The 23,742-nt window shown below is 42.7% G+C and overlaps 1 long non-coding RNA gene across 1 annotated transcript; it reads left to right on the top strand.

The window, feature by feature from the left end:
- Positions 1-571: 571 nt before the first annotated feature.
- LOC105497754 (uncharacterized) lies at positions 572-12,742 on the top strand. The gene is made up of 4 exons (XR_011621682.1): positions 572-921; positions 4,910-4,959; positions 10,619-10,681; positions 11,903-12,742. It is a non-coding gene; the product is annotated as an uncharacterized lncRNA (long non-coding RNA).
- The last annotated feature ends 11,000 nt before the right edge of the window (positions 12,743-23,742 follow it).

The raw sequence follows: 23,742 nt of genomic DNA, 5'->3' as shown, positions 1-23,742 counted from the left end.
TTGAAAGCTAAAATGTTGATGAGTATAAGCAGAATAGGGAAGAACTGCATGGACTGAACTAATCTTTTTGACTTTTTGCTTAAAATGTTGTTGATCCTTTGTTTTGTTTTTCAGAGTCTTGGAACTTTTCTTTTGAGCCATTGACAACCTTTAACAATTTAGTATATTCCTATGAACAAAATTTAGAGCATATTTGTTTCTCTCTACCTGATTTCTCCAGTATTTGGGAACCATTTGTGAGTATTCTTTTTTTTTTTTTTTTTTTTTTTTTTTTTTTTTTTTTTTTTTTTTTGAGACGGAGTCTGGCTCTGTCGCCCGGGCTGGAGTGCAGTGGCCAGATCTCAGCTCACTGCAAGCTCCGCCCCCCGGGTTTATGCCATTCTCCTGCCTCAGCCTCCCGAGTAGCTGGGACTACAGGCGCCCGCCGCCTCGCCTGGCTAGTTTTTTTTTTTTTTTTTTTTTTTTTGTTTTTTTGTATTTTTTAGTAGAGACGGGGTTTCACCGTGTTCGCCAGGATGGTCTCGATCTCCTGACCTAGTGATCCGCCCGTCTCGGCCTCCCAAAGTGCTGGGATTACAGGCTTGAGCCACCACGCCCGGCCGAGTATTCTTAACTTATGGCAATACAGTTATTTGCATAAGTGCAGTAAGAATCTATTTTCATTTGTAACAGGACACAATTGGAGAAACTGGTTATTTTACCTAGGATTTGACTGGAATGGTGTACTTTCCTTTAAAGAATCAAACTTGACTTATGGAGCCAAGAACGACCTTGGAAAAACTGGTCTCATATTTTGTGTACACAGTCCCTGTACGGGGTTTCTGATCCGTGGTAACTAAAGAATGTCACTTTCTGACAGGCCCAGAAGCCCCAGGTTTATCTTGGAACCTCAAGAGGAGAGGAAATTCACCAAACTCATAGGTATTTGATGGCACAAATCCTTGACTGGGCTCAGGTTTAAAAAAGTCTTATCTGAGATTCCTTCTAGGCAACAAAGTTCCATCAAAGCCATTTTAAAAACCTATGTAAAAAATAATTATTATCGCTGCACTGCATACAAATAATTAGGCCAATATAATAAAGTAAGGCAGTCCTACCATGAATTGTCTTCAGCAAAAATGAAAAACTGAAGTGAGAAAAATTATGTTTCAAAAACTATAGTACACCTGTTGTTAGATTCTAGTCTTGGCCAATGTTTTAAAATGTTTAGTATTTTCTACAGTTTGGAAAGAATTCTAATTTTTTCTTGGCTATAAGTCTCAAAATAATGTTTTCAATTTTTTCATGTTTTTTTCCCCACATGTTTCTTAATTTGGAGTCACTGAAAACTAAGCTGTGCTTTTGTAAAGTCCTGTGAACTGAAACTAGACAACTTAAACTTCAGAAGAAAATAACAGCAACCTATTGACATATATAAGCCACTTTCATACCTGCCTACAGATGTATAGACTTCAGAGTAATGTGGCCTATATCGATTTTCAGGATTGTTCTTTTGTTTAGTTTTGTTTTTCTCCCTTCCTCCCCCTATTTTTTCTTTGTAGGGCATGAGACTTCACAACCTTCTAAAAATGAGCTTTCCTAATAACTCTGGATCTACCTTACAGGAATAAATCATCCTAGCCATGAGAGATCAAACAAATCCTAGGACCAGAGGCTAATTTTCTTCTAAAACACTTTCTCCAAAATATTTTTAAAAAGAAAAGGGGGGAATGTGAAAGGAAAATATCTTGGGCCCCCAAAGTCACTAAGCTAAAGGGAAAAAGCAGCTGGGAACTGCTTAGGGCAAACCTTCCTCCCATTCTATTGAATGTTACCCCTCTGTTTATTGAGATAAATGCATATCTTATAGCTTCCTTTGGAAAGGCTAATCAGAAACTCAAAAGAAAGAAACCTTTGTCTCTCACCTATCTGTGACCTGGAAGCCACTTACTGGTTTTCCTCCCTTTGCTTCGAGTTTTCCCGCCTTTCCAGATTGAACCAATGTACTTCTTACATATATTGATTGAAGTCTCATGTCTCCCTAAAATGTATAAAACCAAGCTGTGCCCTGATCACCTTAGGCACATGTCATGAGGACTTCTGAGGCTGTGTCATGGGTGCATCCTCAAACTTGGCAAAATAAACTTTCTAAATTAGCTGAGACCTATCTCAGATTTTCTGGGTTTACAACATAATAAAGATTTATGGAAGAGTTTTGGGAACAGTATAAAGAATTGCTACATACCCTTTACTCAAGTTCCCCAGTTATTAAATTTTTAGCCCATTTGCTTTGTCATTCTTTCTCTTGCCCTCCTACTTTCTATATGTATTATCTGTTATGCGTGTGTGTGTGTGTGTGTGTGTAATGTAATTGTTTCTGAACCATGGGCAAATGAGTTGCAGACATGATGACCCTACATATCTAAATACTTCAGTGTTACCTAAAGTAAGAACATTAACCACAATAAAAATTATTAAACTCAACATGATACAATAATATCAACTAATCTACATATCTTAAATTTCACCCACTGTCCCAATAATATCTTTTATAGGAAAAGAAAACCACAGATTATTAATTGCATTCTATTATCGTTTCTCTTTAGAGATTGCTGGATTCCCCTCCATAAGGGGCATTTGGCATTTCCCACCAACAATTAAGTTTTTAATACTCTGATTGGGTTTAATTTGAGTCATGCATTTTCTCCTGAACCAATGACTATGGGGAAAGAGGTTTGCTGATGAACTTAGCCTCACTCACTTTCTACTCCCTAGGAGCCCGTGGATGGATTTAGGTTCACCTGAAGCAAGTGAGGTCAGACAGGGAGGGTGATTCCCCAAAGCAAAATTGGGGTACTGTTTCTACAGAATAGAGCTGAGTGAAAACAACCACCACCAATACCCAATAAGGTGGTTCATGGATGCCCAACATGCATCTATACAACAAAACAATAAATGCCTCTGATGCTTGGCTAAAGAGAGACAGTGAAATTCGAACTAGAGCACAGGCAGACTCCAACCTAATTCTTTCACTTTCACGCAGTAAATATTTTAGTTTCTTTTTTTTAATTCATAGCACGACTTTTTTTTTTTTTTTTTTCATTTGAGGCAGGGTCTCACTCTGTTGCCCAGCAGGCTGGAGTGCAGTGGTGAGATCATGGCTTACTGTAACCTCAACTTCTCCAGGTTCAGGTGATCCTCCCACCTCAGCCTCCTTAGTAGCTGGGACTACAAGCATGCACCAGCATGCCCAGCTATTTTTTTTTTGTATTATTTTTTGTAGAGTTGTGGTTTTGCCATGTTGCCCTGGCTGGTCTTGAACTGCTGGGCTCAAGTAATCCTCCCGCCTCGGCCTCCCAAAGTGCTGAAATTACAGGCATGAGCCACTGTACCCAGCCATAGTACAACTCTTAAGAGAAAGACTTCAGTCTATCTACTGCCTATGATTTTTTGGTTTTTAATTTAGTTAATTCTCACAGCAGTTCTAGGTAGCAGGAAATTGTACATTTATCCCACTTCTGAAAAGTCTGTACTAAGGCAGACACTTGAAATGTACTAAATGTGCTCAAGTAAATAAAATAATCTTAAACCCAGGTTTTTGTTCCAAACAATAAGTTTTCTGAAATTATGATCTTTCTAGAAGAACTTAGATATGATTTTTCCTCTCAGTTTCTCTTTTTAAAAAAGTCTTAAGAATTTTCATTGCTAGCATGTTTATTTTTCTGCCTTTTCCAATGAGGGAGTTTCCATCTTTCTCAGAAACTGGAGGGCTCTAGTGGAGAGTGATGATGTGTCATCGTTTCACATTTCCTCTCACGCTCATTTTTCTCCTGGTTGTAAAGCTTCTAAATGATCGATTGCCATCTTAACAGATTTGAGGCCAGTCAGGGTCTCCTCTGTCAGCACTGTCTTCTGGGGCAGTTTGTTTAAGCCCAGGAGAATTAATGCTCCCAGATATGTCTGCACCAGGACAAACTGATTTCTTACATTAGATCCAAAGTGTATTTAAGAAAGCATTCCCTGAACCTAAGTGCTCAGTGTACTTTGAAGCACACATGTTTGTTTACCTTAGTCATTAAGCCTCAGAAAGTCCTACCATTTCTTGAGGCAGGAATGCACTCTTTTTAAATTTTCTATTCAGCAGAACCACAAATGTCTAAAAACAGAAATCTCACTTAATGATTTAAGTCTGTCTCCATCCTTACTCGACAACTAGGCAACTATTAAACAAAAAGAGGCCCAGTACTGGCCTGCTGGAAGCTTTCCCTTCTGTGAGTTGAAACTGGGAAAGTGCAGGGAGGTATTGAAGTACGAGGGGAGGTGGAATGAGCCTTGTTGGTGGAGACAGGACCCCTGAATCTTCATCTAGCTGTAACCTCAGCCACGCCACTTATACTTTGTGGGGCTTAGACTATGATATCCAAGAAAAATACTTCAGAATTTATTTATTTATTTACTTACTTATTTTTGAGACAGAGTCTTACTCTGTCGCCCAGGCTAGAGTGCAGTGGTGCGATCTTGGCTCACTGCAAGGTTTAAGCGATTCTCCTGTCTCAGCCTCCTGAGTAGCTGGGATTACAGGCACACGCCACCATGCCCCGCTAGTTTTTGTACTTTTAATAGAGACGGGGTTTTGCCATGTTGGCCAAAGTGGTCTCGAACTCCTGACCTCAGGTGATCTGCCCGCCTCAGGCTCCCAAAATGCTATGATTATGGGCGTGAGCCACCGCAAATACTTCAGGATTTAATACAAAAGTCATAATTCTCCCCATATTGACAATCCCAAAAGGAGAGTTTTCCTGAGAGAACTACCATAACTTGGTAAAATTATAATTTAGATTCTTCCAGATAAAAGTCATTTGCATAAATTTCCTTAATGTGGTAATAGAACCAATCCCTCAGATACATTCTTCTGTTTTGTTTGCTACAGGTGAAAGAAGGCATATTCCTAGTAAAGGTGCTCTGTTCACTCAGCACAAGGTAAACTCAAGCCCATTTCTTTAAAAGTCTTGTACGGACAAACTATGAGAGACAAATCTTTATAAAAGAAAAGAGGGGAGAGGAAGATGAATTATTCCTTTAAAAACAACTCATCTGACTTTGAAATGGGAGGGTATGAGAAGGTCATTAGAGGCTTTTGGGTGACGCTGGCTACTTTTCCAGAAAACTCCTTGCCCCAAAGTAAATAGCAATTATGTCTTGGAACCCATATTTTGCCTACATTCTATATATATAAAATTGGACTAAAATGTAGAAGAATTTTGAAATAAAACAGAAACAGAATGGGACAAAATAGTCCCTAAGCTCTCTTAAAAAACAAACAGTCAAAATCAATTTTCCGCATTCCAATTGGCAACTCTGGATGCTCTCATTGAAAAACAGAAGAAAAAAACTTTTTTTTTTTGTTTTGTTTTGTTTTTTGAGATGGAGTCTCTGTCTGTTGCCCTGGTTGGCGTTCAATGGCGCAATCTTGGCTTACTGCAACTTCCTCCTCCCAGGTTCACGCAATTCTCCCCCTCTGCCCCCCGAGTAGCTGGTATTATAGGCGCCCACCACCACGCTTAGCTAATTTTTGTATTTTTAGTCGAGGTGGGGTTTCACTATGTTAGCCAGGCTGGTCTTGAACTGCTGACCCCAAGTGATCCACCCGCTTCAACCTCCCAAAGTGCTGGGATTACAGGCATGAGTCACCTCGCCTGGCAGAAGAATGATTTTTGATTTATGGCCTCTAAGTCTGAATGCTTGGCCTCCAGGTCTTTTAATTAAGAAATATTTCACAATGCATATTCATTATTTTGTAAAAGGCAAACAATAACTCTATCTCTGTTAATGTAACTTAGTCTAGATTGTACACTCAATCAGCTCCTTGTCCCTCACCAAATCAAAGTAAAATAATTTAACCACTAGAGAAGGTCTTAGAAATACTCTTGTTAGAGAATATTCATTCATTCATTCATTGGAATGTTTACTGAGAGCCTGTGAGCATGTGGAAATGAGCCAAAACATTGGCTAGGTGTGGTTGCTCATGCCTGTAATCCCAGCAATTTGGGAGACTGAGGAGGGCAGATGGATCCCTTGAGCTCAGGAGTTTGAGATCAGCCTGGGCAACATAGCGAAAATCTGTCTCTACCAAAAATACAAAATTGGCTGGCCGTGGTGGTGCACACCTGTAGTCCCAGCTACTCAGGAGGCTGAGGTCGGAGGATCATCTGAGCCCAGGAGGTGAAGGCTAAAGTGAGCTGTGATTGCACTACTGTACTCCAGCCTGGGTGACCGAGTGAGACCCTGTTTCAAAAACTAAATAAATAAAAATATATTTTTTAAAGGGAGTATTTTCTCTAGGTTCTCATTAAAATTAAAAAAGAAAAAAAAAGGAGATGAACCAAAACAAAGGCCCTGATTTCATGAAGCTGGATCTTATGAGGAGAGACACATAATAAACAAATATCTCTATAACATCAGCTGAGGAAAAGTGCCACAAAGAAAATCATGCAATATGACATAACAGTGCAAAGAGCAGGTGGGGGGAACATGTTCTGTTTAGGTAGGAAGATCAGGGAAGACCTACCCCCACCATGGTGACATTTGATCGAGACCTGAACGAAGTGAGGGAGTGAAACATGAGGTCACCTAGAGTGGGGGTTGGCAAACTTTTTCTGCAAGGAGCCAGACAGTAAACATTTTTGGCTTTGTTGGCCATACAATCTCTGTCGCAGTTACTCAACTCCGTCCTCGTAGCAGGAAGCCAGACACAGACAACATAAATAAGTGTGGCTGTGTTCCAATGATCTCTTATTTATGAGTGGTAGAATTTGAATTTCATGTAATTTTCAAGTATCACAAAATATTATTTTTCTTTTTTTCCCAACCATTAAAAACTGTAAAAAATATTGTGAGCTCAGAAGCTGTACAAAATAGCCTGTGGGTTGCATTTGACCCACGGACCATAGTTTGCTGATTCTTGATCTCAAGGAAACACATTCCAGGGGAAGCAGCAATTCCAGCCTGGATCAGGAACATGCATGACTTGATGATAGAGAACAAAGGAAAGGTCCATCCCGAAGCATCAATTAGTAGTCATTATGGAAGACAGCCCACTACACTCATTCCAAATGATTTTTACCTAACTTTCCAACTTCTAACTTTCTAGATAACAGCCTGTTCTATATTGAGCACCCTTTGAAAGACAGATACCATGTTCCAGATAGATGGGCAGATTAGGAGAAACATTTTAGAGGAAGTAGGTTTTGAACTGGTTTGGCTTTGAAAAAAAAATGGACAAGATCCCAACAGGTGAGTCTGTTGGAGAAAGAGTATTCTAGTTAGAGGAATAACCTGAATAAAGGCATGGACGTGAGTTTCACGGTGCAGGCTAGAGACTCTTGTAATCCCCATCAAGTATCGGGTGTATGTTGCATGTCCTAACACTTTGAAAAGCAAGCCCTAAATGATGGTACTAAAACCCTTGCCTGCATCAAAATAGCCTGGAGGACTTGTTAAGCCAAATTGCTAGACCATTCTCCCAGACTTTCTGATTCAGTAGATCTGGGGGAAAACCAGAGAATTTGCATTCCTAGTAAGTTCCAAGGTGGTTCAGATGCTGAGGACCCTAGAAGCACACTTAAAGAGCCACTGCCCCACAGGGTTGGCTGCTACAGAGGAAAAGTGGGCTGTAGCAATCTTATATTGCCTACTTTCAAGGTGGGGGTGATACCTGAAAAATTTGCCTGAGATCAGCTATAAAACATAATAGTGCCAGGTCCATCCTAGGCTTGCTTGTGTGTGATATATGGAGTGGTGTACATCATGCCAAGCTTTCAGAGAATCCTATGATGTCACCAAGGGACAAAAGAATTGGAGACATTTTGGAAATGACTCACACAGTGAGTTTGTGCATCCTCCTCATAAGTTAAAGGCCAAGATTAAACTCAAGCTCTCCAGCAGCTAAATATATCATAATAAGCTTCATATTTGCATGTACTATTGATTTTTTTTTCTTATTCATTCTTTTAGAGTGACAAAGCAGCACATATTTCTTTAAAATCCTTGACTTGCATCAAATTTCCAGTGATTAGCAAGAAATCTGAAAGGCAGGCAGTAGAAAGACCAATATGCCCCAAAAGAAATAGATTTTGGCAAGCTGGGCACGGTGGCTCATGCTTGTAATCCCAGCACTGTGGGAGGCCGAGGTGTGAGAATCACTTGAATACAGGAGTTCGAGACCAGCCTGGGCAACATAGCAAGACCTCGTCTCTACATATATTAAAAAGAAAAAGAGAGGGAAAAATAGGTTCTGGCCAGGTGTGGTGGCTCATGCCTGTAATCCTAGCACTTTGGGAGGCTGAGTGGGAGGATCACTTGAGCCCAGGAGTTTGAGACCAGCCTGGGCAATATAGCAAGACCCTGTCTCTCTATAAAAAATAATTAATTAAAAAATAAGAAAATTAAAGCAAAAAAGAGATAAGTTTTTAAGTGGAAACCACCAGGCCAGATGTGATGGCCCACACATCTGTAGTCCCAGCCCCTGGAGACTGAGGTAGGAGGATCATTTGAGCCCAGGAGTTCAAGGCTGCAGTGAGCTATGATGGTGCCTGTGAATAGCCACTGCACTCCAGCCTGGGCAACATAGTGAGACTGGTTCTTGAAAAAATAATAATAAATTAATATTAAATCCAACTAAATATATGGAACAAAAACTCAAAGTTTGAATTCAGATCAGTTTGATGGTTTGCTGAGCTTGTTGCTGACTAGTCTCTTCTAAGGGATAAGACCCTGTCTACAGACTAAGGTTGGTACCACACGACCCTGTTCTCCATAGCTGTGGCTTATTGGGCACTTGATCCAAGCATGGCCCATGTCAGATTGACCAACAATCTATGATGTGGCATGTCTTAGAAACCTGAGCTGGGCCAAATTCCTCATTGAGGAACTGGTAGTTAGGAAATAGAGGGAGACTGGGCTATTTTGCCCTGAGAGCTAGCATAAGGCTCCTGTGGGCCATGTGCAATGCGTGAGTATGAAGAGGCTTAGCCATAAAGGGAGGAGGACAGAGTGGACAGATTCACAAGAAAGCAGCAGAGAGGCTGTGAGCAAGAGAGCCTGTGACCACTGGGGGAAAGGAATAGACTGGTTGTGGATGATTCTGTAGTTCCAGCGCACACGTGTCCTTAAAGTCAGCTCCCTTTTCCTTGAAATATAACTAACTCGTGGGTTTCTTTCCTCAACCAAAGAGTCCTAATGCAAACCAGTAGCTCTTTTCAATGAGAAAAAAAATTGACTATTAACTACCATTGTTTCTAATTAGAAAAGCAAGCCAAAACTACATTATTTTAATACATTCCAGCTTATATACAGAAAAAACATGGTTTAGTAGCAAGTGTGGATCTGGTTTTTGTGGGGCCTGAACTTTATACAGATTACAGATACAGATCTTTTAGAAAAGAATGCCAAATTATAGGTAAAAAATAGGTAGAGGGTCCAGGAGGGGCCTGTGAAAGTCAGGAGCCTTGAACCTGAGCTTCACTGACTGCATGGTAAATTCAGCTCTGTTTAGAAGAAAGAACATGATCCTAAAGCTAATGTGGCCTTAGGCACTTTTTAAATTTAAATAACAACATTTAACTTAAATAAAAAGTGGACCCCAGAAAATTACATAGTGTTCCCATACTTTGGTTGATTGCTTTTTAAGCTGTCGCAAATGAACTTTTCATGGCCAGGACCAGTACTTTTAAAGGGATGAAATAAAAGGGAATAGAAAGGAAAGCCTCACGGTGCATCATATGATATAAGGATGACTATTGTAGTGTGAGACTTTTGTTTCCATTTTATAAATATATAAGTCAGTGACTCGCAAACTCTTTGGTCTTAGAATCTCTTTGTTCTCTTAAAATATACAGAGGACTATTATTGTTGTTGTTTTTAGAGACAGGTTCTCACTCTGTCACCCAGGCTGGAGTGCAGTGGTGTGATCATAGCTCACTGCAGCCTTCATGTCCTGTGCTCAAGTGATCCTCCCTCTTCAGCCTCTCAAATAGCTGGGATCACAGGTGCTTGCCACCATGCCAGACTAATTTTTTCTTTTGTGTGTGTGTGGAAACTGGGTCTTGCCCAGGCTGGTCTCAAGCTCCTGGCCTCCAACGATCCTCTTGCTTCAGCCTCCCAAAGTGTTGGAATTACAGGCGTGAGCCACCACATCTGGCCCAGAGGAGAATTATTTAAGGTTAGCACCTAGAATTAAAAAATACACACACACACATAGCCCCAAAATGTTTTTGTTTATGTGAGATGTATCTGTTGATATTTACTGTATTAAAAATTAAAACTAAGGCCAGGCATGCTGGCTCATACCTGTAGTCCCAGCACTTTGGGAGGCCGAGACAGGCAGATCACCTGTGGTCAGGAGTTTGAGACCAGCCTGGCCAACATGGTGAAACCCCGTCTCTACTAAAAATACAAAAAAAAAACCACAAAAACCAAAACCTAACTGTGCATGGTGGTGCACGCTGGAAGGCGGAGGTTGCAGTGAGCTGAGATCACGCCACTACACTCTAGCCTGGGCAACCGAGGGAGACTCTGTCTGAAAAAAAAAAAAATTAAAACTAAGAATTAAAAGTACATATATTTATTAATTGTTTTTTAGAGAATGGAATAGTAAAATCGCAAGCAGTGAAGACATTTAAGGAGGCATCGAAACCCCTCAAATGTAAGAGAATCACATTTCTTTCTGACATTACAAAGGCTCTTTTTCTAAACGCTTAATGTGGGGAGGATCTGATTAACACAACAGGAGAAAAAGAGTGAAAGAACTATGTTGCCAGGAGGTGGCGCCTGCATGCAGCTGGGAGCCAGGAGGAAAATGAGGGGGCAGACACGCAGACTTCCTGAGATGAGAGGTTCCCAAAGGATGCTGGCAGCAAGGAAACTTCAGGACGAGGGCGGGGGATCTTCCTGGCCCAACAGCAAATCAGAAAACGGAAGAACAGCTTTTTTCCATCCCTCTTTACCGCCCCAGTGTAAGCAAGTGGTTTTCAAATTCCTTGGGGTGCAGAAGAATCACTGAAGATGTGTTGAAAATGTAAATGTGATGATGGGACCCACATCAAGATTTAGAGCTGCAAAGTCTGCATTCTAGGAAGCTTCCCAGAGGATCCTGATATAGGTGTGGTCCTCAGACCACAGCCGTAATTATTTTAGGAGAAAGGAGCAAACTTTACAGCCCTAGATTTGCATGTGAAAAAACTGACATCAAATTTCACCTCTCAGTTGACAAAGGCCTCTCACATCTATTTAAGATGCAGAATTACCCTTTTATACATGTGGCAACCGAGAAGCCTGAGCCAGCCCACAACCAGAGCCCTCAGCTTTCAAATCCAGTGCCCTTGTCTTAGCCCCAGGCAGCATCTCCAGGGCCCCTGGTTAACAAGGATACCAGACCCGGATTACCTTGGTGGTTCTCAAAACATGGTACCTGGACTAGAATCACCTGGAACTTGTTAAAGCATAATTTGGGGGGCCCCCCTTCCAGACCTGCTGAATCAGAGACTCAGGGGTGGGCCTACCATCTTGTGTTTAATAACCTGCCCAGTGATGCTGAAGATGTAGGCTGAAGTGCTGGGTTACCTTGGCCAGACCCTGGTACCTAAGTCATCCTCAGCATCCAGATCCTCGGGGCATACTGCCAAGTGGAGCCAGCCACTGGAGAAATCATGGTGGATGGAGTGGGGTGAAGGAGTGGACTAGAGAGGGCCTGTTTCTAAACCTTTCCCTGTGGTCAGGCATAAACCAGTGCTTTGGGGGACTGCCTATGTTTTCTGCTTCTCTGCCTTGACACACTGTGCCCTTATTTCCATGCTGCCCCCCCGAAAATTGATCTGATATCAGATAAATGTGTATCTGACTCAGCCCTACCCCTTCTCTTCTGCAGGCCATATGGTTGCTGCTGACCTTCAGCTCCAACCCCCACTCAGGTCTTGGCACAAGCTGGCCCTAAGAGGGAGGGCTTGAAGGAGCACCAGCCCCACCCTTGGGGAAGTAATTCATCGTCCTCATCTGCCTGCCTGGATCTCTGCTGCTGGCTAACACATGCTTCTAATCATGGCTGTTTGGCTCTTGAAAGCTGAGAATTCCCCGCCCCCACTTGGAGATACCTGATACCTTGTCTTGTCTGCAGAGCCAGGCTCACAAATCTCCTTGGTGACATCTTTCCAATTACCCATCCTACCTCTTTACAGGAAGTGAGCAAGGTCTTCCTTTGGGCTCCTGTGACACCTTCAGCTTACCTCACAGCATTCCCTCACTCTATTATAATTCTTTATTTACTCTCTAAAGTCCTTATTAGATTCCTAGCCCCAGGCAGAGCATCAGTAAATGTTCCTTAGGTGGGATGAACTTTCGATTTCCTCCTAATCACAGGCCGAGATCAGTGCACTGCCTTTTATGTATCTGGATTCCTGCTACCTAGAGAGGCAATGCAGGAGCTCAACAAATGAGGGTGACCATGAAGGTGGAAGAGAACCAGAGCAGGCATTATTGCCTCCTGGGTCTTTCCCACACTGCATTGAATGCTTGAGACCCTTCCTGCACTCCCCCTTCCTTTTACCTTTTTAGGAACCAGTGTCCTGTCCCTGGAGCCTTGCTCTCCAAATCTTGGCTGCCAAATCTTGCAAACTGTTGAGAGAATAGCAGAAAGGATTCTGAACAAGGAGATCAAATAATTTATCACTCAAACTGGGGCACTTTGGAGAGTGAACGGGGTAGTATTAATAATGACAACAGGCAGCAGGGCGCGGTGGTTCACGCCTGTAATCCCAGCACTTTGGGAGGCCGAGGCCGGCGGATCACGAGGTCAGGAGATCGAGATCATCCTGACTAACATGGTGAAACCCCGTCTCTACTAAAAAAAAAAAATACAAAAAAAATTACCCAGGCATGGTGGCAGGCTCCTGTAGTCCCAACTACTCTTGAGGCTGAGGCAGCAGAATGGCATGAACCCGGGAGGTGGAGCTTGCAGTGAGCCGAGATCGCGCCACTGCACTCCAGCCTGGGCGACAGAGCGAAACTCTGTCTCAAAAAAAAAAAAAAAAAAAAAAATTCAGCATGCATAAATAGGAGTGTCACAGGCAAATTGGGAGATTGGGAGACATGGACACCCTATCTCTGAGCCACGGGGTGGCGTGGCCCACCTGTGTTCAGGAGCTGGGTTTGGCTCAGCTGGGCGCAGACAGTGAAAGAAGTCTCATGGCTGAGGCAGACAGCATTTTCCATGAAAACTAGTGCCAAAGTTTGAACTATGGGCAGGCCAGAATAATGAAATCTCAAAGGTCATTTGACCCCCAGCTGCCTCAGTAATGTCTTCATTTTGGGCAAGTCCTCTCCCTTCTCAATGGGCCCCCACAGTTAGAGCTCTCTATCTCCAGCATGTCCCGATGTTGAGGGACCCCAGGAAGTCACTGACCTAGTTACAATCCTCAACCTGTCTAGCCTTTGTCTAAAAATCATTTTCAGGTGCTCTCTTTTGGGCCACACAATGGCTTTCTGGGAGGAGAGTGCTTGGAATGACGGGACACCTGGACACCGGTCACAGAAACACACGACACAGCAGAGTGTGAATGAAAGGACTTCTGTGTGAGTAAGCATCCCCTCCCCCACACTGGGCAGTATTTTACATGATTAAATGTAATCATGCTTACCATTTATTTTCTTACTGCACCAAATTAGAGGGTGAAATTATCCTTATAACAAAAGGATTCCCCAGGTTACAAAAGGATCCCTGTAAGAAGAAGCTTCTCCTGTGTATGTTTATAGATCTTTAAATGCTCAGCAGAGGGAGAAAGTAAAAGCTGAAGGATTCCAAGTCACTGCTTATTAAATATTGCTAAAAATTAAGATGAAGGGAATCTTGGCCAGGTGTGATGCCTCATGCCTGTATTCCCAGCAATTTGGGAGGCCAAGGCGGGTGGATCACCTGAGGTCAGGAGTTCGAGACCAGCCTGGCCAACATAGAGAAACCCCATCTCTATTATAAATCCAATGTCTTGCTGATGTTCCAAATACAAAAATTAGCCAGGCGTGGTAGTGTGCGCCAGTAATCCCAGATACTCAGGAGGTTAAGGCAGGAGAATCACTTGAACCTGGGAGGTGGAGGTTGCAGTGAGCCAAGATTGTGCTACTGCACTCCAGCCTAGGTGGCAGAGTGAGACTCTGTTTAAAAAAAAAAAAAAAAAAAAAAAAAAGCAGCGATTCTGAAATTATGATGTTCAAATGTATTTTCCTATGTTTAGCTTTAAATGGTCATTTCACCAGTAACGTTTTCTACTTTACTGGGTAGAAAGCTAAAGTGCCAGACGTCCAGCTCAATACTCGACCCAGAGAGCATGAGTTAGGTGACTGGCCCTAATCCACACCATTAGAAAGAGGCAGAGCTAGGGCTCGAACTCAGTCCCCAGGCACAAAGTCCAGTCTGAGGCCTTCAGTCCTACCCCACCGCTCATCCAGGGCTGCCTGAGCCCCCAGCTTGCAGCCTCCAGCCCCTTCGCACCCATCGACCCCTTCCTGGGTCTCTTACAGGTGGGAGCAGTACTGTCCATGACCATGAATCATTAATCACCACCTGATCACGAATCTCAAGGGCTTTGTCTACAGGAGTCGGAATGGTGCTTCCAACTGCTCTAAGGCAGAATGGGAACACCGCGTCTCAGCGCCCTCCAAGGCCCGCGTGTGCTACCCCCGCGTGGAACTCCGGACATCTAAGCACACCCAGTCCTCACTGCAGCACCGCATCCCACCGGCAGGGAGCGCTCCTCCTTCTCCAAAGAATGAATCGCCTTCCCTCTTCAGGGCCTACCTCATGAGGTTCCCGGGCCTGGAAAACTCTTGCCCGTGCTGGGTTAACTACGATTACCTCTCTATAGGCTGAAAGCTCTATGCATGCTTTTTGTGCTCATCTGTTGGGTTTACTACCCTCTCTTAAGCACTTAAGTGCTAAAGATCTAGTACCTGGTACATAATCCCCTGTTGAGTGACAGCTTTTAGGTGTTCTTTTCTGGCAGCCGAATAGAGACTTCCTGCAGCAGCTGCTGAAGTGGGAAAGCTTTCAACACCACCATGTAATATGGAATTTCTCCAAAATTCTGTTACCTTTGTACCACTATGAAATGAAAAGTCAACAGGACACATCGCAAAGCCAGTCATCAAATAATGCATATTATATTTATCTGAAGTTCAAAAGTAGGTAAAACAAATGAACTATGATCATTTTTGACTTATTATTATGATTATTATTTTAAGACAAGGTTTTGCTCAGGCTGGAGTGCAGTGGCGCTATCTCAGCTCACTGCGACCTCTGCTTCCCGGGTTCAGGCATTTCTCCTGCGTCAGCCTCCTGAGTAGCTGGGACTACAGGTGCGCGCCACCACACCCAGGTAATTTTTGTAGTTTTATTAGAGATGGGGTTTCACCATGTTGGCCAGGCTGGTCTCCAACTCATGAGTTCAGGCAATCCTCTCGCCTCAGCCTCCCAAAGTGCTGGGATTACAGGTGTGAACCACCGTCCCAGACCTTTTTGATAATTATTTACAAATAAAAGAGGTAAGTAAAATTTCCTTAAGACCCTGAATTTCTAAACAATACTCATTAGTTTCTTTTACAATATGTCATATAAAGACCTCCCTGGAAGAAGATCCTATTCACAAATGCAATAAAAAAATACAAGCTATCAAAAAAAAAAAACCCAAAAAACAACCAAACATAATCAACATAAACAACCAGACAAAGACATAAACTACCTAGGAACAAACTTAAAAATAAATGCAAAGCTGGGTGAGTGGCTCAATGCTTATAATTCCAGTGCTTTGGGAGGCTGAGGCAGGAGGATCAATTGAAGCTAGGAGTTCAAGATTAGTCTGGCAATATATCGAGAACTGCCTCTCTACAAAAAATTAGAAAAAGAAAAATAGCCTGGTGTGGTGGTTCAAGTCTATGGTCCCAGGTACTTGGGAGGCTAAGGGGGGAGGATCACTTGAGCCTCAGAGATTGAGGCTTCAGTGAGCTACAATCATATTACTGCACACCAGCCTGGACAACAGAGCAAGCCCTCATCTTTAAAAATATAAGAGTAGAAATACATAAATGCGTAGAACTGATATGACGAAAACTATAAAACTTTCCAAGAGACATGAAAATTTTAATAATACTGAATGACAATTCTCAAAATCAAGATATTCATCGTAGCATTATCCATAATAACCTAAAATTAGATAAAATCCAAATATTCATCAACAGCAGAATAGATGAATAAATTGTTGTATATTCACACAGCAATAAAGAATGAAATCCTGCTAAACCCAACAACATGGATGAATCAGACATAATGATGAATGGAATAAGCCAGTCATCAAATAATACATATTATATGATCCATTTAGCTGAAGTTCAAAAGTAGGTAAAACAAATCAAGGGTGATAGAAATTGGAAGACTGGTCACCTTTGAAGGAAGTAATGACCAGTGGAGGGCACAAGGGAGGCTTAAGGAGTGATGGTTACACATGAGTATTCACTTTTGAAAAATTAAATATTAGCTGGGTGTGGTGGCTCACACCTGTAATACCAGCACTTTGGGAGGTAAAGGTGGGTGGATCGCTTGAGCCCAGGAGTTTGAGACCAGTCTGGGCAACATGGTGAAACCCCATCTCTATAAAAAATACAAAAATTATCCAGTCATGGTGGCACATGCCTGTAGTCCCAGCTACCTGAGAGGCTAAGTGGGAGGATCACCTAAGCCCGGGAGGTTGAGGCTGTGGTGAGCCATAATCATGCCACTGCACTCTAGCCTGGGTGACAGAGACCCTGTCTCCAAAAATAAAATTTAAAAAAATTAAATTAAATTAATTTAATTTAATATTAGAGCTTACCCTCCAGAAATACAGCAATTAAAATGAATAGGCTACCACTATACTCGATAACATGAGTAAGTTCATAAAGATAATATTGAGTAAAAGAAATCAGACACAAATAATTACATACTGTATGATTACATTTATATAAAGCTAAAAGAAATCAATCTAGTATATTAAATGTTGGACAAGTGCTTACATCTGGGAAGGAGGTGCAGTGAAGACAAGGAGGGGGCCGGGTGTGGTGGCTCACACCTGTAATCACAGCACTTTGGGCTGCCAAGGCAGATCACCTGAGGTCAGGAGTTTGAGACCAGCCTGGCCAACATGGCAAAACCGTGTCTCTACTAAAAATACAAAAATTAGCCGGGCATGGTGGTGCATGCCTGTAGTCCCAGCTGAGATTGCGCCACTGCACTCAAGGCTGGGTGACAGAGTGAGACTCTGTCTCAAAAAAAAAAAAAAAAAAAAAAAATGATAGGGAGGAAGCACGAGAGAGGTTCAGAGTATTGATGTTTCTCTATATCTTAATCTGGGTCATATATATAGGTATTTTTTTCCTTGTTTACATTGAAGGACTAGAGTGTCTCATATTTATACAGGTGCATTTTTATGATTTTTCATCAAACTGTAATTTGTGCACTTTCAGTATATGTGATATACTTTAATTTTTACTGTATGTATTTGAGGTGTATGACATGATGTTTTGATATACTGACTTATCTTGATATATAGACATAATGAATTGATTGCTATAGTCAAGCAAATGAACATACCCATCATCTCATATAGTTACCTTTCTTTTTTGTGATAAGAGCACTTCAAACCTACTCTCTGGGAAATCACAGATATGCAATATTATTGGCTGTAGTTCTCATGCTGTACATCAAATCTATAGCCTTACTTATCCTACAAGACTGCAACTTTGTTCCCTTTGACCTGCATCTTCCCATTTCCTTCTATCCTGCAGGGCCCCCACCCTCCATAACTACCATTTTAATGTTTCTGTGTATTTTATATATGTGTGTATATGTATAGATAGATAGATAGATAGATAGATAGATAGATAGATAGATAGATTTAAAATTTACAAAAAAAAATATGCATTCCCTTTGACATTGCAAATCTACTTTTAAGAACTTTTCCTAAGGAAACAAAACAAAAGCTCCCAAAGATGTACAAAGATATGCATGGAAGCATTGTTTACAATAAATAAAAATTAGAGACAACCTAAATGTCTGATAGGGGAGCCAGATGAATAATGTATGAGACATACAAGTACCGAAACACTATCCAGCCAACTGTAGATGACACAGACCTACATTTATTGATCTAGAAAAAGGCTCACTGTAACAGCTCAGATGACAAAAACAGGTAAATATATTGGTGTTTTCAAATATAATACCGTTTTCTGTGGTAACTTTGGGTGGTGGATTATGTCTGATTATTTTGCTTTTTGCTTACATGTTTTTTCTTTTGTTTTCCTTTTTAAATTTTTTTTTCAAGGCAGACAGAGTCTTGCTCAGTCACCCAGGCTGGAGTGCAGTGGCACAATCTTGGCTCACTGCAACCTCTGCCTCCTGGGTTCAAGCGATCCTCCTACCTCAGCTTCCCAAGTAGCTGAGATTACAGGCACATGCCATCATGCTCAGCTAATTTTTGTATTTCTAATAGTGGTGGGGTTTCACCATATTGGCCAGGCTGATCTTGAACTCTTGACCTGGTGATCCGCCCACCTTGGCCTCCCAAAGTGCTGGGCGTAAGCCACTGTGCCTTCCCTTATATATTTTTTCTAACTTGTCTATAAAACTTGTATCTTTACATGCCTGTAACACCAGCACTTTGGGAGGCTAAGGCGGGCAGATCAGTTGAGGTCAGGAGTTCGAGACCAGCCTGACCAACATGGTGAAACCCAGTCTCTACTAAAAATACAAAAGTTAGCCGGGCATGGTGGTGCACGCCTGTAATCCCAACTACTCAGGAGGGTGAGGCAGGAGAATCGCTTGAATCCAGGAGGCGGAAGTTGCAGTGAGCCAATATGGCACCACCACACTCCAGTCTAGGTGACAGAGCAAGACCCTTTCTCAAAAAAAAAAAAAAAAAATATATATATATATATATATATATATACACATAGCTATTTTATTCACTGTAAGACAGCCCAGTTATTGATAAACAGACGAATTGCCTCCCCTAAGAACGTGGACTCTGTTAGTCATGGTAATTTGTAGGTATGATCTCAATTTTAGAGCTTCCTTTTCTAGACCCGTGACAGTGAAGACAGTTTTGTTTTGAGGGCTTAAAATTATTCAACATATGCAAAGCATTTGCATTAACTGACACACAAAAGACACCAATAAATGTTATTGCCCTGCTTTTGGTGTGTCCAAGGAACTTAATTTCAGAATTTGGGTTTCAGATACATGACATCATTTCAAAAGATGCCCAGTTTTCCAGGGGATTAATAAATAGTCTATAGTCTCTCTTGTTTTGATAAAGTATTTTTGTCCTTGTGTCAGTTACTTTGGATAAAAATTGTCAACAGTTTCTGGACCTTTTTCCTTCAAGAGAGCAAAATAAATGGGAGTGGTGGGTTAGGGCAGATACTTTTTTTTTTTTTTTTTTTTGAGGCAGGGTCTCTCTCTGTTGCCCAGGCTGGAGTGCAATGGGATGATCTCGGTGCACTGCAACCTCCACCTCCTGGGTTCAAGCGATTGTCCTGGCTGAGCCTCCCAAGTAGCTGGGACTATAGGTGTGTGCCACCACATCCGGCTAATTTTTGTATTTTTAGTACAGATGAGGTTTCACCATGTTGGCGAGGCTGGTCTCGAACTCCTGACCTCACGTGATCCACCCACTTTGGCCTCCCAAAGTGCTGGGATTACAGTCATGAGCCACCGTGCCTGGCCTCAGGTATTCTTGTTTAATCCTGTCAGCAGGTTGAGTTGCTGCACTTGTGCTCCAAGTTTGATATATAAAGGATTAACATCTGAAGGGGTTTAGAAGAAGCCAGACTGTTTGTGAAGTTTCCACCCACACCCCTCTGGTCTCTGATACTATAACAGCATGGAGCTGGCATACGTCTCAGGATCCCCGGAGAACAGCAGGTGGGCTCTTTTACTGTATTTTTCTATTCAACATAGTTAACCAAGTGACTTCAGACAGACCTACTGACCACGCCACACTCAACTGTTCCTGGCGTCAAAGTTTCTGCCTCCTAAGTGTCTTATTTTTTTCTTTGAATAAGCCCAGCCAGAAGGACAAGCCATAGGCATCAGCATAGCATTTGGTGGGTACAGAGGAAACTGAAGTCCCTTCCAAACAAAACTCCATGTCCTCAACATGTTAAGAGGTACCTCCCCCAACATGACTAGTCCTAGTATAAATCCAATGTCTTGCTGATGTTCCAAAGGAGAAAAATGCAATTGTCAGAAGCCTGATAGACCATGAAGCATATAAGTACATGAAAGCTACATCATTGGCTGGGCACAGTGGCTCTCTCCTGTAATCCCAGCACTTTGGGAGACTGAAGCAGGAGGGTTGCTTGAGCCCAGGGGATCGAGATCAGCCTCAGCAACATAATGAGAGTCTGTCTCTATAAAAAATAAAAATAAAATATTAGCCAGGCGTAGTGGCATGGTGGCATTGTCCTAGCTACTCCAAAGGCTGAGGCAGGAGGAGGATTGCTTGAGCCTGGGAGGTTGAAGTTGCAGTGAGTCGTGATTGCGCCACTACCCTCCAGCCTGGGTGGCAGAGAGACTCTATCTGAAAAGAAACAACAACAACAACAAAAAAAACAGAAAAAGAAGACTACATAATTTATGAAACAGAAGTTTGTTTATACTGTGACAGTGTGTAAATATTGCAATTCTTTCAGTAAGATAGAAACCAAAAACAAAGGTTAACTTATGAATACGTTCATATGAAGAGACCACGTTGGCAAAGGAAGAGATATGTGTGGAAAATTTTTCTATTTTATCCACTAAAAAAGCTACCCCATTTTCTCACCTCTCCGAACGATAGCAATAGCTAAGATTTACATACCACTTAGTAATGCTTCATATGCATTCACTCATTCATTCCCCATAACTACCCATGAGGCAGGTAGTATTTTTCTCACTCGTTTACAGATGAGGAAACTGAGGTTGTTAACCATCAGCCCCGGCAGCACAAGCCTTGTTACTTCACTTTGTCATCATTCAGCTCTTTCAGTGGCTTTTGAGGCCTGGCTAAAGGCCAGTCTCCCTGGTCTAGGCTTATTGATGATGAGATAAGAACTGCCAGACCTCCATGCACCCTAGAGATAGCTTCCTGCCACCAGCTGAGATTAGTGATGCTGGGTTATCCATAGCTGTCAAGGGCTGTCATCACTGAGATTGTCAGCATCCCTGCAATCTGGTTGGCTCCTGCCAGGTCCACCCACCTCCAGGTTGTTAGGTTGTTAGGTCAGAAATGGGGGGCTTGTCTCTCACTGATTTATTGCTCTTGAGAGCTACTTAGAGAAGTGGAGAGATCAATATTCTTGAATGGAAAAAGGACATGAGTCCGTAGGTCAGGAGAGGTCTGAGCTGCCAACAAAGAGGGGGGAGCTATCTGCACAGAGGGTACTTGAGGTGAGAAGCCAGCTTAGGCCAGTGCCCAGAGGGATGCCAACATCTAAGCATCTGGCAGATGACTTGGTGTTATTTCCTTAAGCTCTATAATTACCTCTACTTTGTTATTCTCCTTGCATCCAATTGTTTCCATAACAAAAATTGCAAAACCCTTAATTATGGCAAAGTTCTGTAACCTTGTCTTTGGGAATAATGAGGACAGAAGGAGTGTAAGAAACAGGATCCCATTTTACAGCAGATTAGGGTAAATTTAACTTTTTTCCAAGTTTATTATTTATTTATTTTTGATTGATTGATTGATTTTCGAGATGGAGTCTTACACTGTCACCCAGGCTGGAGTGCAGTGGCATGATCTCAGCTCACTGCAACCTCTGCCTCCCAGGTTCAAGCAATTTGCTCGCCTCAGCCTCCAGGGTAACTGGGATTACAGGGGTGCACGATGCCCGGCTAATTTTTGTTTAAGTTTTTGTTTTTTTTTTTCCCAAGATGGAGTCTTGCTCTGTTGCCCAGGCTGGTGTGCAGTGGCATAATCTTGGCTCACTGCAATCTCCACTTCCCGGGTTCAAGCAATTCTCCTGCCTCAGCCTCCCAAGTAGCGGGGATTACAGGCACGCAGCACTACTCCTGGCTAATTTTTGTATTTTTAGTAGAGACAGGGTTTCACCATGTTGGCCAGGCCAGTCTCGAACTCCTGACCTCATGATCCGCCCACCTCGGCCTTTCAAAGTGCTGGCATTACAGGTGTGTGCCACTGCGCCTGGTTTAGGATAAATCTACATATAAAAAAACTGATGCCTGGAACAGGAAGGAGACTAGCAGATTAAGGTACAGACCTCCCAAGATCTAGTGGAGGGAATAGTGAAGTGACCAGGGTGAGAGAGAAGCAAGTTGAATACCTAGGAATTCCAGAAGTGGGAGGTGAGGTGGAGAGAGGAAGACCGGGAAACCAGACCAGCTTAAAGAGGAACTAGTTAACAGAAGAATAAGCACGAGGACCCAACACAGAATACAAATTTAATAAGAACCCATTTTCTTTATTAAAAATTAAAGACATTATAATGGCCATTTATTAACAGCCATGTGTTTGGCACTTTTTGTAGTCGTTTCACATAATTCTAGGGGCATCCCACTGAAGAAGGGTTTACAATACTCATTCTACAAAAGGGGAAGCAGAGGCTCTGAAGGATCTCCTTGTGAATTGCTAATTAGAAGCTCTGGAAATTACCTATGTTCTGACTCAGCCACTTCCTCACTGTGGGACCTGGGGCACGTCACTTCATCTCGAACCCCTGAAAGACACCTGGCAGCTGAGAGACCCATCTGGGAATCACGGGACTCTAGGGGTTCTAATGTCCCTCCACTGCACTGTCCCCCTGCCCCCTGCATTCAATCTCTGTCAACCTTAAACAATGAAGTTCAGAAAATGTAAATAAGCATAGAGTTTATCTGAGCACAAAGATTGAGGATGGCCATCCAGGAAAGCGCTGACTCCAAACAAATGATGTCAGCGTTTCCAAAGTGAAGTTAAGGTTTCAATTATATAGGCAGAGATAGGGACATTCCAGGAGGATTACAAGTGTGCACGCAAAGTGCCTACCCACAGCGATGTGGTTGGTTTCAGATTGCTATATTCCAAGGAAGATGATGACTGCGAGGAGGGACAATGATCTAAAGGGGTCTTATCGCGGTTGCTACTTGGTCTTCTTAATTATTTACAGTGGAAAAAAGGCAGAGATTGCATCTGCATGCCATGTGACTCAGGCTGCATAGCCACATTCCTCTCAAGGCTCGGGATCATGTAAAGTTCCAGAAGCTTTAAGTTGCAATTCTTTTAAGTTTGATTTAATTTCACAGTTCCAAAATCCCTGTTTTACAGGTAAAGAAACTGGGGCCAGTGGCAAGGGCAGGTCTAGCATCCAGGTTCCTGCTTAAGTACCTGTGATTCTGAAGCGGAACCTGCTTACAGAACATCACTGGCGGCTCCTGGGTCTATATAAGAAAAACCGATGCCCAAGCGGAAAGGGGACTAGGAGGCCGTGTTGAGAAAACCAGAGCCAGCCAGTGGCCTTGAAGTCAGGATGAAGGCTGGGCGCTCGCCCCGTCTGGTCTGCCTTCCGCGCTGGTGCTGAGCAGCTAGTCCAGAGCGGGCAGGACCCGCGCTTCCGGTTTCCGGGCACTCCGGGTGTAGCCGCCTCTGCCCTGGGGGATCCCTTCTCCTCCAGCAGGCCGGGGAGGCCCACGTGGGCGGCTTCGTTGCAGCC

This window comes from Macaca nemestrina, chromosome 4 (genome assembly GCF_043159975.1).
Source record: "Macaca nemestrina isolate mMacNem1 chromosome 4, mMacNem.hap1, whole genome shotgun sequence".
NCBI lineage: Eukaryota > Metazoa > Chordata > Mammalia > Primates > Cercopithecidae > Macaca > Macaca nemestrina.
The sequence above is the reverse complement of the archived record's forward strand: the minus strand, read 5'-3'. Positions and strand labels throughout refer to the sequence as shown.